The 16,940-nt window shown below is 38.2% G+C and overlaps 2 long non-coding RNA genes across 3 annotated transcripts; one reads left to right on the top strand and one right to left on the bottom strand.

Moving 5' to 3' along the window:
* Window positions 1-3,408: 3,408 nt before the first annotated feature.
* LOC138947683 (uncharacterized) lies at window positions 3,409-10,977 on the top strand. The gene is made up of 4 exons (XR_011449753.1): window positions 3,409-3,637; window positions 4,881-4,991; window positions 5,869-5,948; window positions 6,751-10,977. It is a non-coding gene; the product is annotated as an uncharacterized lncRNA (long non-coding RNA).
* On the bottom strand, window positions 5,382-15,971 carry LOC138947684 (uncharacterized). Of its 2 annotated transcripts, none has more exons than XR_011449754.1 (4): window positions 15,699-15,971; window positions 12,979-13,094; window positions 12,256-12,398; window positions 5,382-6,828 (listed from the first exon to the last, which is right to left on the bottom strand). It is a non-coding gene; the product is annotated as an uncharacterized lncRNA (long non-coding RNA). The 2 variants fall into 2 exon arrangements; XR_011449755.1 differs by having other exon boundaries at window positions 15,767-15,971.
* Window positions 15,972-16,940: the final 969 nt, after the last annotated feature.

The following is a 16,940-nucleotide window of genomic DNA, read 5'->3' as shown; positions in this document are numbered from 1 at the left end:
GCAAATAAGCTTGATCAAGTTCAATAAATCCGATTCTCGTAGTACTATTTTGTTGTAAACAACGAAAGCTGTACTGTATTTGAATGAGTAGTCGAGAACAAGAAAAAGATTCATTTTCTACAATTTAGTCGAAACTATGATGTTAGTCATTCCGGATGCTGGCTCGACCATCGAGAGAGGTAAAATCGAAAGTAAGAATGAGCAGCTCTGACACATGCATCAATGATTGTCAAATTGACATGTTCATTGCAAACAAATACTAAACAACAACAAGAAAGACCGCATAAATCCCTGCAGTTAAAATCATCTGTCATTGCCGCCACACCTGTAACGATGTCAGTTTACTGCCTCTGTCACCTTTCTGACTCGGTTTCTGATTTTTTAAGCTTTCAAGCTGAAATGCAATCCCTTAATCCAGACCAGGTCAAAGACTGTTTGACTAGAAAAATCAATGAATTTGAATAAAACATGTTGGTCTCAACTTTCTTTTTTACTAGCGGATATGATGTCTTCAAACACAATTATAACAAGTCGCGTAAGGCGAAAATAAAACATTTAGTCAAGTAGCTGTCGAACTCACAGAATGAAACTGAACGCAATGCCATTTTTCAGCAAGACCGTATACTCGTAGCATCGTCAGTCCACCGCTCATGGCAAAGGCAGTGAAATTGACTAGAAGAGCGGGGTAGTAGTTGCGCTAAGAAGGATAGCACGCTTTTCTGTACCTCTCTTTGTTTTAACTTTCTGAGCGTGTTTTTAATCCAAACATATCATATCTATATGTTTTTGGAATCAGGAACCGACAAGGAATAAGATGAAAGTGTTTTTAAATTGATTTGGAAAATTTAATTTTGATAATAATTTTTATATATTTAATTTTCAGAGCTTGTTTTTAATCCGAATATAACATCAGGCATGAAAACTGAAAAACAAATACTGAAAACAAAATTCGAAGGCGCGTAGCGCCAAGTTTCGCAGGCGCATAGCGCCAAGTTTCGCAGGCGCGAAGCACCAAGACTTTCAGGGGGGTCCGGGGGCATGCCCCCCCCGGAATTTTGTTTTTCAAGGGTGCAATTTGGTGCAATCTGGGGCTATCTGAGCCTTAAAATTGGATTCAAACATGGCCCCAAAACTATTTTACTATAACTATGACTAGGAAAAAAAAAAAAAATTTAAAAAAAAAAAGGAAAAATACGGAAAATAAAAAACAAGTCGCGTAAGGCGAAAATACAATATTTAGTCAAGTAGCTGTCGAACTCACAGAATGAAACTGAACGCAATGCCATTTTTCAGCAAGACCGTATACTCGTAGCATCGTCAGTTGCGCTAAGAAGGATAGCACGCGTTTCTGTACCTCTCTTTGTTTTAACTTTCTGAGCGTGTTTTAATCCAAACATATCATATCTATATGTTTTTGGAATCAGGAACCGACAAGGAATAAGATAAAAGTGTTTTTAAATTGATTTGGACAATTTAATTTTGATAATAATTTTTATATATTTAATTTTCAGAGCTTGTTTTTAATCCGAATATAACATATTTATATGTTTTTGGAATCAGCAAATGATGGAAAATAAGATAAACGTAAATTTGGATCGTTTTATAAATTTTTATTTTTTTTTACAATTTTCAGATTTTTAATGACCAAAGTCATTAATTAATTTTTAAGCCACCAAGCTGAAATGCAATACCGAAGTCCGGGCTTCGTCGAAGATTACTTGACCAAAATTTCAACCAATTTGGTTGAAAAATGAGGGCGTGACAGTGCCGCCTCAACTTTCACGAAAAGCCGGATATGACGTCATCAAAGACATTTATCAAAAAAATGAAAAAAACGTTCGGGGATTTCATACCCAGGAACTCTCATGTCAAATTTCATAAAGATCGGTCCAGTAGTTTAGTCTGAATCGCTCTACACACACACAGACAGACAGACAGACAGACAGACAGACAGACAGACGCACATACACCACGACCCTCGTTTCGATTCCCCCTCGATGTTAAAATATTTAGTCAAAACTTGACTAAATATAAAAATACGGTTTATTTTTTTCAAAAATACGGAAAATACGGAGAATTTTCATGCCTGAACATATTTATATGTTTTTGGAATCAGCAAATGATGGAGAATAAGATAAACGTAAATTTGGATCGTTTTATAAAAAACATATTATTTTTACAATTTTCAGATTTTTAATGACCAAAGTCATCAATTAATTTTTAAGCCACCACGCTGAAATGCAATACCGAAGTCCGGGCTTCGTCGAACATTACCCGACCAAAATTTCAACCAATTTGGTTGAAAAATGAGGGCGTGACAGTGCCGCCTCAACTTTCACGAAAAGCCGGATATGACGTCATCAAAGACATTTATCAAAAAAATGGAAAAAAAAATGTTCGGGGATTTCATACCCAGGAACTCTCATGTCAAATTTCATAAAGATCGGTCCAGTAGTTTAGTCTGAATCGCTCTACACACACACACACACAGACACACGCACATACACCACGACCCTCGTCTCGATTCCCCCCTCTACGTTAAAACATTTAGTCAAAACTTGACTAAATGTAACAAGTCGCGTAAGGCGAAAATACAATATTTAGTCAAGTAGCTGTCGAACTCACAGAATGAAACTGAACGCAATGCCATTTTACTCGTAGCATCGTCAGGCCACCGCTCATGGCAAAGGCAGTGAAATTGACAAGAAGAGCGGGGTAGTAGTTGCGCTAAGAAGGATAGCACGCTTTTCTGTACCTCTCTTTGTTTTAACTTTCTGAGCGTGTTTTTAATCCAAACATATCATATCTATATGTTTTTGGAATCAGGAACCGACAAGGAATAAGATGAAAGTGTTTTTAAATTGATTTGGACAATTTAATTTTGATAATAATTTTTATATATTTAATTTTCAGAGCTTGTTTTTAATCCGAATATAACATATTTATATGTTTTTGGAATCAGCAAATGATGGAGAATAAGATAAACGTAAATTTGGATCGTTTTATAAATTTTTAATTTTTTTTACAATTTTCCGATTTTTAATGACCAAAGTCATTAATTAATTTTTAAGCCACCACGCTGAAATGCAATACCGAACCCCGGGCTTCGTCGAAGATTACTTGACCAAAATTTGAACCAATTTGGTTGAAAAATGAGGGCGTGACAGTGCCGCCTCAACTTTTACGAAAAGCCGGATATGACGTCATCAAAGACATTTATCAAAAAAATGAAAAAAACGTTCGGGGATTTCATACCCAGGAACTCTCATGTCAAATTTCATAAAGATCGGTCCAGTAGTTTAGTCTGAATCGCTCTACACACACACACACACGCACAGACACACATACACCATACCCTCGTTTCGATTCCCCCTCGATGTTAAAGATAGGGTGTCCGCCAGAAAAAGGCCTTCAGATCGCTCTAAAAGCTTTACCAGAAGATTCTGCGTGACAAATAATGTTACCACACAGAAGGACTAACTTAACTTTGCAAAATTAAGAGTTTGGGAAGTTGAATCAATTGTCGTAATATCAAAGGAAAATGCACTCTTGTGATGTGTTCCGTGGGTGGTGTCCCTTGATTCGAGACAACATGGCGACTATCAGGGAACGTTTTGACGAATTGGAGACTGACCAGGTAAGTGTCGGATTTGTAGACCACAGGAAATGTTGTTTATAATCAAATAGGGCTTTCAATACAACAGTCAGTATTAGTGTAAAAGTTGATCCCAGCAGGACTGCAAAGAAATCTGTAAGGCGAGTCATTTCGAACCATTTGGTTGGTATGATGAGATGGATACCAGTAAGTTCGTCAAACGGTAGATTCGTCACCGGTCCCCGGTAACTTCGCCACAGTAACTTCGCCACAGTAGTCCGAGCGCGGCTGTTATGTAATGGTAATACAACCTTGCACCTCCCCCCCCCCCCTTTCTCTCTCTCTCTCCCCCCTCTCTCTCTCTCCTTTCACAGAGCATATATATATATGTGATGTGCGTATTTATTTTGTATCTCTTTTTTCTTTGAGCAGGTGAAGTACACAATATAAAATGGCATTTTTATTCTCTCTCTCTCTCTCTCTCTCTCTCTCTCTTAAAAATGTGAATCTTGAATCTCTCCCACAAATCAAACATCTGAAAGCATAAGCTCTAAGCATAAACACCCGCCCACCCTGCCGGTAACTTCGTCACCCGTGACGAATCTACCGTGTGACGAACTTACTGGTAGCCGATGAGATCACTTGTTTTCAGCTACATTGTACTAGAGGCAGTAGAACGAGGACGTCAGCCGGCTTTGCATATGGTTTATCCCACACAAACTTAATACTGACTTTTCCCCTCCCCTCCAAAGTGCTGCTGATCGAACTTTGGACCATTGTAACGCTTGAAATTCGTGGAGAAACATCCAATCTGAAGTTAATTTTGGCTGACGTCTTTCCGATACGGCGATAGCTCAATCAGTGAATGTGTGTAGATCATGGATTGGAAAATCAAGGACTTGCCTTCTGAAATAATTATAAGACTCTGCATTTGCACTGTTACTCTTTTGATAATATATATATAGATGCATTTTTTTTTTAGCTACAATTCATACCACTGGAATAAACACAACAGTAAACTAAAAGTAAAAATGTGCTTTGCTTGCAAGAGTGAGTAGAACAGAAAATACTAATTATCACACCCATTTTAAAAGCAGAAATTCTACTCGCACTAGTAAAGCTTATGAGAACTGAATTTTATTTGTTCAATGGGCAGTCAATAGAGAATGAATCATGCTCTTCAAAGTCAAGTGAGCTTTTCTTGATGATAATAGGTTTGATACAGATACTGTAAATTGAGTAAGGATGAAGTATGAGAACTGTAAACTCTTCTCGTTCCGTCTAGGCTATGGAAGTTTCGCTTCCAGCAGAACATGCTGTCCTTACTAGTGCTAGAGGGTGGCAGGAGAGGAAGAGGTGCGGACAGAAAGTGATCTGCTGAGGAACCAATTTGAAGGTAAATCAGGATTAGTTTTAGTCATTTTCCTAGTACTTTCCATGCACGGGTTCACACACACACACACACGCATGTATACACAGAATCATGAATGACAATAGCACTTGCACAAATAGTTATATAAGAAATAATAGGGTGAACTTTGATGACAATAACAGAAGATATTCTTTTCTTGGGTGAAGAGTATAATGGGGATTTCACAGTTATAATTATGGCAAGGATAGAAGTGTGCTGTGCATCTGTCTGTCAAAAGGGCCCACCAACATTTTGTTTCCTCTGAAGAGCAATATACCACAGTTGTGTGATATAATTTTACGTCCAAGAATGCCTTTTGTAAAAAAAAATCCTGATAACATAGTGAGACACACAGAAATGCAATAGACAACACCCTTGTGACATCATTGTTTATTTTGCTGTCATTAAAATGATCCATTCATTGTTATTATACATTCATCAGAATACTTTCCTATAATTTACATGGAATGTATCCTGTGAGGAAATACACAAGTACAGGTTGTAACTAAACACTCTCCTCTGAATTGTTTAAGGTTTCAAGGGAAAATGTGTTAGATGTAATATGAGAACATTAGATGAGGTAAAATTTACAAACAATAAAAAACAAAAGCAAGTGTGAAAAATCACACGTCAATATAAAAAAATGAATGTGCTTTACAAAACTGTACTTTCTTTTCTTTTGAAATAGTCAGTTTAAAATTTAAAAAACACACCATTGTTCATAAGAAATACTTTGCTAGTTTTGCTCATCGTTCAGGTTAGTGGTGTGTTATGACTCGTTTATGCCTGGTTCAAGCAGGCATAGTTGTAAAAATGGGTATTGACTGATTTAAAAGTGAAATAACAATCTTTCCACTTCCAGAAACTTATCCAGGAACCAGGCCAGGAGAAACTCCAAGCCCTAGCCTCTAAATGGTGAAGCTGAATGCTGGCCTTATGACAGTAAGTACCTATTCCTTGTGTGAGATTTGCTCTAAATCCTCTGCAAGTGCAAGCAGACAGTTGCCACTATTAAAATATTTTTAAAAAAACTCTGAAATAATTCTGTCTAAGAATACGGTTAAAATAACAGTTTATAAACATAAATCAGAGAAAGTAACCTTACAAATAAGGGGGCATAAAAAAGAGGGTTTCTGTACAGTACATGGGTACACTGGGCACGAGCTATGAAAAGGAAAGGTGTACCAGAATTCAAATGTCTTGGAGAAATGTGTACAAATGAGGCAAAACTCGCCTCTGACAAAATGGATATGATGCAAAACAACATGTTTAAATAATCAAGTATTAGAAGATTATTTCAAGGAGAGGGTGACATATAGTATATATGTGTCTCAAGAGACAATCATGTGCAATTCATTCCAAGAAGCTAAAGATATGTTACAGGTGCCTCTACACAAATATTCACAATGTCCCAGGACAGTCTTGTTTTACTAACCAGTGTCATCACTCATGTACATTTCTTCTTCTGTGTTCGATATAATCTATATTAAATTGCTTTCTGTTTTATATACCTGCCTCAACTCTGTTCTATCATACTGGAAAGCCTGTACCGTCACAGGTGTATATCCACCCCCTCCCCACACACACACACCAAGACATGCTCTATTACATAAATTACAATTTCTTCTTTCTCATTATTTTCTCCAATTTTCTTAAATTTGGTGCATATTTTTTTTAACAATTTTAATGTTTAAATCTGAATCAAGTTTTGTCACTGAAAGATGATTTTCTGTTTACACTCCAGGATTTCGATGCACTGGTGGTTGGTGCTGGATGAGAGTTTCCTTTCACATGCTTGGCCCAGAGAAGCGACGCCCTCGTCCTGGAAGAAGCAGAAGAGGGAGACATCAATAAAACACAACACTATGCTGCTTACAGACAATTTATTTTGTGCAAATATGGTTATTTGGGAGAACGAGTCCAAATAGCCAGATACAGTTAATGTGTGTAGGCCATAAGGAAAAAATGTACCGATCCAGCTGGCCAGTACACAGGCTATATATGCTGGTCGCCTGTGCTAAGTACAGAGTTGTGTCAAAAGTCATGCATGTTGAAAAGGTGAATTTAGAGCGTAGGTTTAGATCACCCCAAAGAAAAATCACATAAACCAGTCTGGGTGGCCGGGTGGTAACGCACTTGCGCTCGGAAGCGAGAGGTTGCGAGTTCGACCCTGGGTCAGTGCGTTAGCAGTTTTCTCCCCCCTTTCCTAACCTAGGCAGGGATGTCGTTAGGCGTCAGGCATAGACCGATTGAAAGGCTCAAATGTCCGATTCACATAGCAGCATGGCGGTCTGATGTCCTATCATTTTGAACTGAGCACTGTCATTCTCCGATAAGAACACCATTCCTTCGGACAGCGTGATATTCGATATTTTCCATTCAAGATACACATTGTCCAAAATTGACCGAGCACTCTCGCCTACAGGTGCACTGAAGTCGTGTAGTGCTGATCTTGCGTTTTTGGGAATTCCAAACCGTTTGCAATATGAGCCGTTTGGGTACAACCGTCTGCAGCACACTAAAGTTTAGGAGTACGGGAGACAACTCCAACTGACTATAAGTCTTGCGTCTGCTTTTGGTGTCAGTTTAAGAAATTTTGACGAAGCGCATTGAATTATGCCACCGAATTAAAACTAATAGGCCTGCCAAAGATCAACAAAAGCTGAAGACCTTTGGCTTTTCAACGGCATCCTGTGCTACATTTCGGTCAAAAACAGGTGAAAACGCGACGAGCGTCACAAGAATGACAGTGCCAATGACAGTGTCGCATTGGAAACTGACACAGCCACGGAAAGAGACGTTTTGTATTTTGGGACTGCTGCCGGAAGGAGACCGTAATATATGGTTTCATCACTGTCAACTGGTTACAGAAAAAATTGTCTGCTCCAGTGAGCGGCGAAACCAAACGGTTGATTATCATGTGACACTTTTGTCATATTTAGAGTTGTTTGCACAGTAAATACAGCCGCGAAAAATAGCTCGCTTGAAACTGTCTTGCATATCAATTCCTTTGTAATTTATAAATTACCAAAAAAAAACATGAAAAATCATTATCGACGATCTCGAATCTGCTTATTGTTCACAGAACCCACTGTATATTTACCACTGGGTTACATTTTCATTCCTATTTGCTGATGTGTAAAAAAAAAATTTGTACTATGCACACTATTTACTCGAGTCAGTAGTTGCGGTTAAATCTGATCCCTGTTTTGAATTTTGTGGAATCATTTTGCGACATATCGATAAAGTCACGAGACAAAGAACATCAACAAAGACCATATGGGCAATCATGTACATTTTTGCGGGGTGTAACGGAGATCGACTTTGTCTTTATAAGAATAGGAATCACATCATCTTAAACTCTACACATGGTGACAACTGCAACGCGTGTGTCACACAGCATGACAAATAAAAAAGAGCCCCTGCAATGAATATTCCATGCTTAGTCCTATTTATCAGTTTTGGTGGCGCTGATTCGGCAAATGAAATGTTTTAATTATGTTGTGCTGGCTTGCAGCCCAAGAGAGATATTAAACAAAAGCAAATGTATTTCTTCAGGCCTAACCATCATAATGCCATATATGCATGGTGATCTGTAAACTTTTGTTCTCTGTGCACAATGCATGTGTAAACATTTTGTTGTTCGCAGAACGCAGAACCAATTTCACATTTTAACCCTGAGGCTGGTTGTCGCGACATATGTCGCGCTACTTTAGGTATACTGTCACCTGGTTGTCACGACACATGTCGCGCTACTGGCTGAGTCTGTTTGGTCGGTTCCTATTACCTCCCATGTATGCGAAAACCTATAATATTATGACCGTTTTTTGTTATTTTTCTCTCTGTTAATTCACCAGTGGCTATGTAACATGTGTTACAGAATTGCACCAGTGTAAGAGTTAACATTTTATTTTTCACTCACATGTTTGCTGAAATGTACAAATTTTGTTCCATTTAGTGCTGTTTTTTTCCCGTCTCAAGACATATATGGTGATGTGTTCAACTATTGTTCTCTGGGCACATTTTTTTGCACATTTATGTCCCTCACTTATGTCAATGTAGCCGCTAATTTGTTTAAGTCCAGTCAATCGTACAAACGTTTCATTGTGGGTGACTCGAGCTGTCGGGGTACTGCGACGAGATATCTTTCCCAATTATATGATTGGTGTTATATATTCTTTTACACATTTTAACTAGCATTCATCATCTTGGTTGAACTTGAAGCGTGACAAAATGATTTTGTCACATTGATTGAATTTTCAGACTGTCCACATCTAAGAAAAGGGCACAATTTAACGCTGTTTTATTCTTTCCCAATTATATGATTTGTTATTGTTCACAGAACCCACTGTATATTTACCACTGGGTTACTTTTTCATTCCTATTTGCTAATGTGTCAAACTTTTTTTTGTACTGTGCACACTATTTGCTCATTTAATGCTGTGTTTATTTCACTCCCATGTGTCATATTTTCTGAGATTTCGGTCAATGTAGCCACTTTTTTTGTTTGGCCGCATTTAGCCTTTCCTTCGTAACTGTCTGTCTTCACCAAACTGTAGATTCTTGCATTACTAATGGCGAGCAGCTATGCAAGAAAACAAAGAAAGTGTATTCAAGCGCCGAGCCGGGTAAAAAGAAAATATCACTACATTGACCGAAATTTCAGAAAGCGTCACATGTTTGCTGCTGTGTAAATGGTTTGCAGTTCATTGCACATTGAACGCTCCTTTTCTTAGGTTTGATGTTTTATCACATTTTGTTGTTCTGTGTGTGCTAGCGCTTTTTTGGGGTAACTTTGTCGCAATTACTTCTAAATTTAATATACTGTTACTGTTGTCACTGCACAAGTCATGGCCAATCCACCACTGTGCCCTTTTTTATCTCTCCCAATAAATGTAAGGCATTTTGTTCTGTAGGCGCTTGCCATTGCACATTGAACACGTTTTTGTTGTTGCTTATTCATAATTAACTCTGTAATTAATGAAGAAGAAAAAATCCCGTGCGGAGCACGGGTATTACTAGTAAATTATAATACATTACATAAAGCTCTAAATATGTAAAAATATCGGTTTCCTTGCCAGACAAGGAAACTCAAGGCATCCTGTCAGGGAGAGAGTGAGCTGAACTCATTTTGACCTGAGTTCAGGATGATGGTAGAGAGCATAGCAAATTTGAACAAACAGTCCCTGCTTTTGAATTTTTGAAGAAGCACAGGAAAAATGTTTTTTCTTTGTATTTATCTAGACTTTCTAATTCTACATTTAGAGTTTTTATTCAATCTATCCCGCAACTCACATTTTAACGGTTTCCACAATTTGACTGAACTGATGTTTATTTTAACTTTAATTTGAACTATCATTTATTCGAGTCTAAAACGTCTGAAAGAGTTACAATGTGTCCTTTTTGCTGATCACATGGGTGAAAGTAGCCCGTCAATTGACTGAAATCCGTCAATCTGAAAATAAGTCTGACGGAAATTCCGTCAATCCGCAATTTTTATTTAAAAAAAAAAAAAAAAAAAAAAAAAATTTTTTTTTTTTTTTTTTTTTATAAGCGGAACGCGTTTTCGAACTGCTATGCGGTAAACCCCGTAGGTGAGGTTTCTTCGCTTTCGGATTCGCTCTGCATCACGATAAAAAACAAAGTTCTCGCGTTTTGGCAGGCATTTCGAAGTGGTGACATGATTTCTGCGGAAAACGCATGGACAGATCTTATTGATGCTGGTCTAGCCAACAAAGGCGATGGGACTGGTTGGAGTTCATGAAACTAAAACTGTGTGTGATAAGTTTGGTGCTTGAAACTCAAGTGCTTTTCCTTGAGAACTTTGCACTATAAGAGATGCTACTGCTTAGTTGCTATTTTGTGCAGTGCTACATCATGCTGTTTGCATGTGTGACATTCTGTTTCATCATTTATTTCAATGCCTGTCTGGCAATGTTTGCTTCTTATAATTAAATATTTTGAACTTTTATTTCAGTTGTTCAGTTTCTATTTCATTTAGTAATTGGCTGTTGTCAATGTTAATTGTTATCAATTGTGTCGTTGTGTTGGAAGATGCAAGTGTGAAAAGATACAAAAGAACAAGTCGCGTAAGGCGAAAATACAATATTTAGTCAAGTAGCTGCCATTTTTCAGCAAGACCGTATACTCGTAGCATCGTCAGTCCACCGCTCATGGCAAAGGCAGTGAAATTGACAAGAAGAGCGGGGTAGTAGTTGCGCTAAGAAGGATAGCACGCTTTTCTGTACCTCTCTTTGTTTTAACTTTCTGAGCGTGTTTTTAATCCAAACATATCATATCTATATGTTTTTCGAATCAGGAACCGACAAGGAATAAGATGAAAGTGTTTTTAAATTGATTTGGACAATTTAATTTTGATAATAATTTTTATATATTTAATTTTCAGAGCTTGTTTTGAATCCGAATATAACATATTTATATGTTTTTGGAATCAGCAAATGATGGAGAATAAGATAAACGTAAATTTGGATCGTTTTATAAATTTTTATTTTTTTTTACAATTTTCCGATTTTTAATGACCAAAGTCATTAATTAATTTTTAAGCCACCAAGCTGAAATGCAATACCGAACCCCGGGCTTCGTCGAAGATTACTTGACCAAAATTTGAACCAATTTGGTTGAAAAATGAGGGCGTGACAGTGCCGCCTCAACTTTCACGAAAAGCCGGATATGACGTCATCAAAGACATTTATCAAAAAAATGAAAAACATGTTCGGGCATTTCATACCCAGGAACTCTCATGTCAAATTTCATAAAGATCGGTCCAGTAGTTTAGTCTGAATCGCTCTACACACACACACACACAGACAGACAGACAGACAGACAGACAGACACACGCACATACACCACGACCCTCGTTTCGATTCCCCCTCGATGTTAAAATATTTAGTCAAAACTTGACCAAATATAAAAATGATTACTTCTGTGAATTGTTTTGATTTTGTTTACCCTTTTTACCATATCATTAGAATCTGAAGGTATTTTTTTGACCTGCATGATAGTGACAAAAAGTGTATTTTTTTGCCAGGAAAGGCCACAAAATCACAATGTATAATGCAAAAATTCGTTTTCGGCCGGGGGGCGTTGCCCCCCTGGACCCCCTAACGGGGCCCTGCCCCGTACCCCGCCAGGGCCTGGGCGGCCCCTGGACCCCTGCCTCAAAAAATTTTCAGTCAATTTGATTTTCATAGCTTTCACCCATGTGATCAAAAACTGTTATTATATGTACCTGAAATTTCAGTAGTTGGGGATGTTTCTCAGGAAGTATTTGCTCATCTTGTAGAGCCTTCAAAGCAGGTCTCCATGACTGCATACCCTAGGTCCCTGGTCATACGACAGCAGCCAAGAGTGCTCATTGACAGCATGGTGCAGCTGTGGAAGTAATACAACAATGGCTCTGGGTTATTGAGATCTCTCAAACAGTGAAATTTAGAATCTAGACACTAGTTTCATGTTTTTCCCCCTTGAACTGTTCAGAGAGAATGTGTGGCTGTGGTCTTGAGATTTACATCAAATAAAATTGAACAATGCTCTTGTCAATTGAGTATATTTGTGTGCATTTGTTGTTTCATTTATTAATAATAATAATTGTCTTGTCCTCTAACTGTAACCATTTGTTTCTCCGCAAAAACGCAATAATAAAGAAAGAGACAGTTATTTTCAAACCAATGGCAGCTTATGCAATCCCGGCCGATTTGCTTATACAAATAAATATTATATACACATGATCTTGATAGAAAACTAAACAAATTAAAAATATGACCACTCACCTGCACTCATTCTATGGCATGTATTTCTTTGAAACTAATTACATAGTCTAAATAACAAATGAAAACACAGGCACACACACACACACACACTCTGACACACACACACAATAAAACATCATTCACTCTTCCATTTCATTTGGTTCAGAGACAGCAATGTGCAAATTATAGATTTATTGACTTACACCGACTCCTCTACAGATGAAATTAAGAAACATCTGACTCCTGCATCACTGGTTGTCGTCCGCCAGTTGCCTTGATAGATGTAGAAGATTGCTGTTCTTGTGTCTTCGCATAGTAACTGGTAAATGAAAAAAAAGTATGTGTGAGTTTTTCAAAATATGCATCTGTGCACATACACATTACATAACATACCATACGCTATGTAAAGATGTAATTTTCTCCACATGATTTACACAAAGAAACCATGAAGAGCGTATGACTACATTTTAGGCCCCCTGCTATTTTATTTAATAATAGTTGGGAGGTACAGAACTCCTTCAGTCAAAGCATGGAGCGCCTCCTGCCAACTTCTCAAAAGATTGTAACACCTTCCTGGCTGAATAATTTGACAAATGTATACAAGTATTGAAGTAGGGAGTAATATATTCCTTTTTATATACAGCTTACCTCACTGGAAGAATATTGAAAAATAAGTACAGGAATGTGATCTATGAAATCTGAGAAAATCAGTTCATGAACAGGAGGGAGTCTTTAAATGGGAGTAAATTAACGAGGTTATGAAAACAAATTCTGAGTAAACAATGTCTTAAAGGCACAGTAAGCCTCCCGTAAACCATCACAGAGCTCCCCGAGCGTCTAAATACAGTACAAGCATACTTCCATTTGAACGCTCACCGAACGGGAACATCCTGGCTGCTTTCTGTCGAGCGTGAGACATTTTCAAAGAATTTATTTTCGTAGACTTGTTCCGTTAACAACAACGGCGCCTCGTTTTTGCGCTAGACCTAACTTTTAAAATCTAAATAATAAATTGACAGCTTGTTACACAAACATTCTTTAATCATAAAAGAATTCGTTTTTCATCAAGACAAGATCAGAACAATTCGAAGTTGTGAAAGTTTAAAAAAAGAAAAGCCCGGAAGCAGGGTCACGCAAGGGTCGTAGCAGACGACGGCCGGTTTATCAGTGCAAATCGCCGTTCCTCTCAACAGTCAAAAGCCATCGCTAGAGTTCTTGTGAACCACAGCCGTTGTTTCGTGCATAAAAAAACCCGTGCTATTGTAGATAAGCTCACGTCGAGTCGCATTCAAATGACTAACTATGACGACTGCATTGTGAAAAGGGAAAACTGGATCACACGGGTTCACGATGGCTCAGGGGTAAGATAAACCACGCAAAAATAAATTCTTTGAAAATTGTTCGCTCTTTACGGAGGGCACCTAGGATGTTCTCAATTGGTGAGTGTGTAAATGAAATGGTGTTTGTACTGTGTGTAAAAGCCTGACCGTATCTGTGATGGTTTACGGGAGGCTTACTCTGCCTTTAAAATGGAAGGTCAAAGGAGTCTGAAAGTGGGGGGTCTTATAAAAGTGGGATCCACTGTATAAGGCCAAAAAAAAAAAATTGTAACATGGCTAAAAAAAAATAGGGTCGGTAGGTAGGGATTTTGTTTTTATTTTTATAAAAAAAATTTTTTTACCCCAAATGTAGACCAATAAAACTAACTTTAAAAATCGCGCAAAGAGACTTGATTCACTATACATAGAGACAAGACACTCAACACATTTACAAATCGTCAGCGGACTTTCGTTTTCACACGTTTTTGTTGTTCAGTTTCTCACCCTGTCCTTTACCACCAAAAAAAAATAAAAACATTTTGAGTTTGGAAAAAAAAAGTTTAGGGTCGGCGCCGAAATTTAGGGTCGGTCGGGTGACCAGAAACAGACAATTTTTTTTTGTTGGCCTAAACACAAATGAATGATAAATATACAAAGGAACAATCACACCAACACACACCCATCCCCCTAAAAATAAAGCTTATTGTTGCGTACATTCTCCTGTTACTTCTCGAAGTTCTCCTCTTGTTATTTTTTGTTCTAATTTTCTAAAAGAGAACATGATGAATGTATTGAAAATCTGTCTGCATCCTCATGACTGTTCCCGTTTCACTTATGCCTCTTGGCTGCACACTGTCACAGAATCAGCTGTTCCGAGCACAAATCCTGCTCGGCAATGTTTACAAATGATGTCCACGTCATAGTTTATAAATAGCAACAGAAACAATGGTGGCGCTAGACAGTCTCAGACACCCGTGTACACAAAGCACAGCCATGTGTAAGTGATGTTAGACTCGCCTGGCGATAGGTTCTTGGCGTTACCCACACACCCCCCCCCCCCCCCCCCCCCCCCCCTCCTAACAGTATAGCGCGGACCCTAGCGTGTCACTAGCAAAGCTGGCCTTACTCTCTGTATAGTGCGTTCACTGAGAATTCATCACTTTGTGTTCCGAAAACATAACAACTAGAATCAGCCGCCACAGCCACAAAAAAATACGTATGCAATGCGCTCGCTTGATCAAGCATTCATTAGATCTACATCGATACAGTACTTTAGTGCTTCGACAAGCAATTAAGATGGAGGATGATGAGTTTGATTTGAAACTTTCGTTTGAGTTGTTTCTTGACAACAAATCGTACGTGGAATCTGAACGATTTACTGAGGAAGATCTTCGCAATGAACTGTGTATCGCGGTGAAGAAAATGACAGTTCTGAGTTCAAGTGACGGAATTTACGAAAGTGCACATGGATACAACAGTGGCTGGTCCATTTTCGTGAAATGGCAGGACCAGCAAGCATTACTGATTAAAAATGTAATGAGGCTTCGGCCAGGAAAAACTTGAGTATAGATCTACACAACAAGAACTTGGATTGTCGTACTTACAAATCTAGCAGGATTTCTGCGAGCGCTTCATCGGCGCCGGCGGATTCTGCCCCAACGGTTACACTTACACTTTTACAGCCTCCTGTATCCATCGTTCCCATTGATATCCTATGAATATGGTTCGCTTGTTGCGTTCTGCTGTAGTTTGTCGTCTGCCTCGCTTCCGTTCAGGTTCTGTCATTGGTTTCCTTTTCATTCTGGACTCAATTTCGTTGAGAAATGAACTAGCTCTTTGCGATACGTCCGGTTCGTCCGCCATTTTTTGCCAGTTGTCAAGACAGCAGCCGTCTCGGCGAGCACAGGCGACGAAAACCAGTCTTGACGGCCAATTTTAATCTTCAAATGGTGGAGAGCTCGGTCGCGACCAAATGCCAATTTACTCATTTTGATTTAATTATTTAGCATACTTCTGGTGCTTTATTGAGCAAACCGAGCCAGGTGTGTCTTAATTAAGGTACACTAGATTCCCCAAACTCTTCAAATCGGCTCAATTCGGCAGAAAACTCTCCAAGATGGCGGCGTGGACACCCTATCTTTAAAATATTTAGTCAAAACTTGACTAAATATAAAAAGAACAATAACAGAATTTTAAAAGGGTCCGAAGAAGAAACAAGTCGCGTAAGGCGAAAATACAATATTTAGTCAAGTAGCTGTCGAACTCACAGAATGAAACTGAACGCAATGCAACGCAGCAAGACCGTATACTCGTGGTCCACCGCTCACGGCATAGGCAGTGAAATTGACAAGAAGAGCGCGCGAGCGGGGTAGTGGTTACGCTATGCTGCATAGCACGCTTTTCTGTACCTCTCTTCGTTTTAAATTTATGAGCGTGTTTTTAATCCAAACATATCATATCTATATATTTTTGGAATCAGGAACCGACAAGGAATAAGATGAAAGTGTTTTTAAATTGATTTCGAAAAAAAAATTTTGATAATAATTTTTATATATTTAATTTTCAGAGCTTGTTTTTAATCCGAATATAATATATTTATATGTTTTTGGAATCAGCAAATGATGGAGAATAAGATAAACGTAAATTTGGATCGTTTTATAAATTTTTATTTTTTTTTACAATTTTCTGATTTTTAATGACCAAAGTCATTAATTAATTTTTAAGCCACCAAGCTGAAATGCAATACCGAACCCCGGGCTTCGTCGAAGATTACTTGACCAAAATTTCAACCAATTTGGTTGAAAAATGAGGGCGTGACAGTGCCGCCTCAACTTTCACGAAAAGCC

The sequence above is a fragment of the Littorina saxatilis genome, linkage group LG14 (genome assembly GCF_037325665.1).
Source record: "Littorina saxatilis isolate snail1 linkage group LG14, US_GU_Lsax_2.0, whole genome shotgun sequence".
Lineage (NCBI taxonomy): Eukaryota > Metazoa > Mollusca > Gastropoda > Littorinimorpha > Littorinidae > Littorina > Littorina saxatilis.
This window is presented reverse-complemented; position numbering and strand designations above follow the sequence as displayed.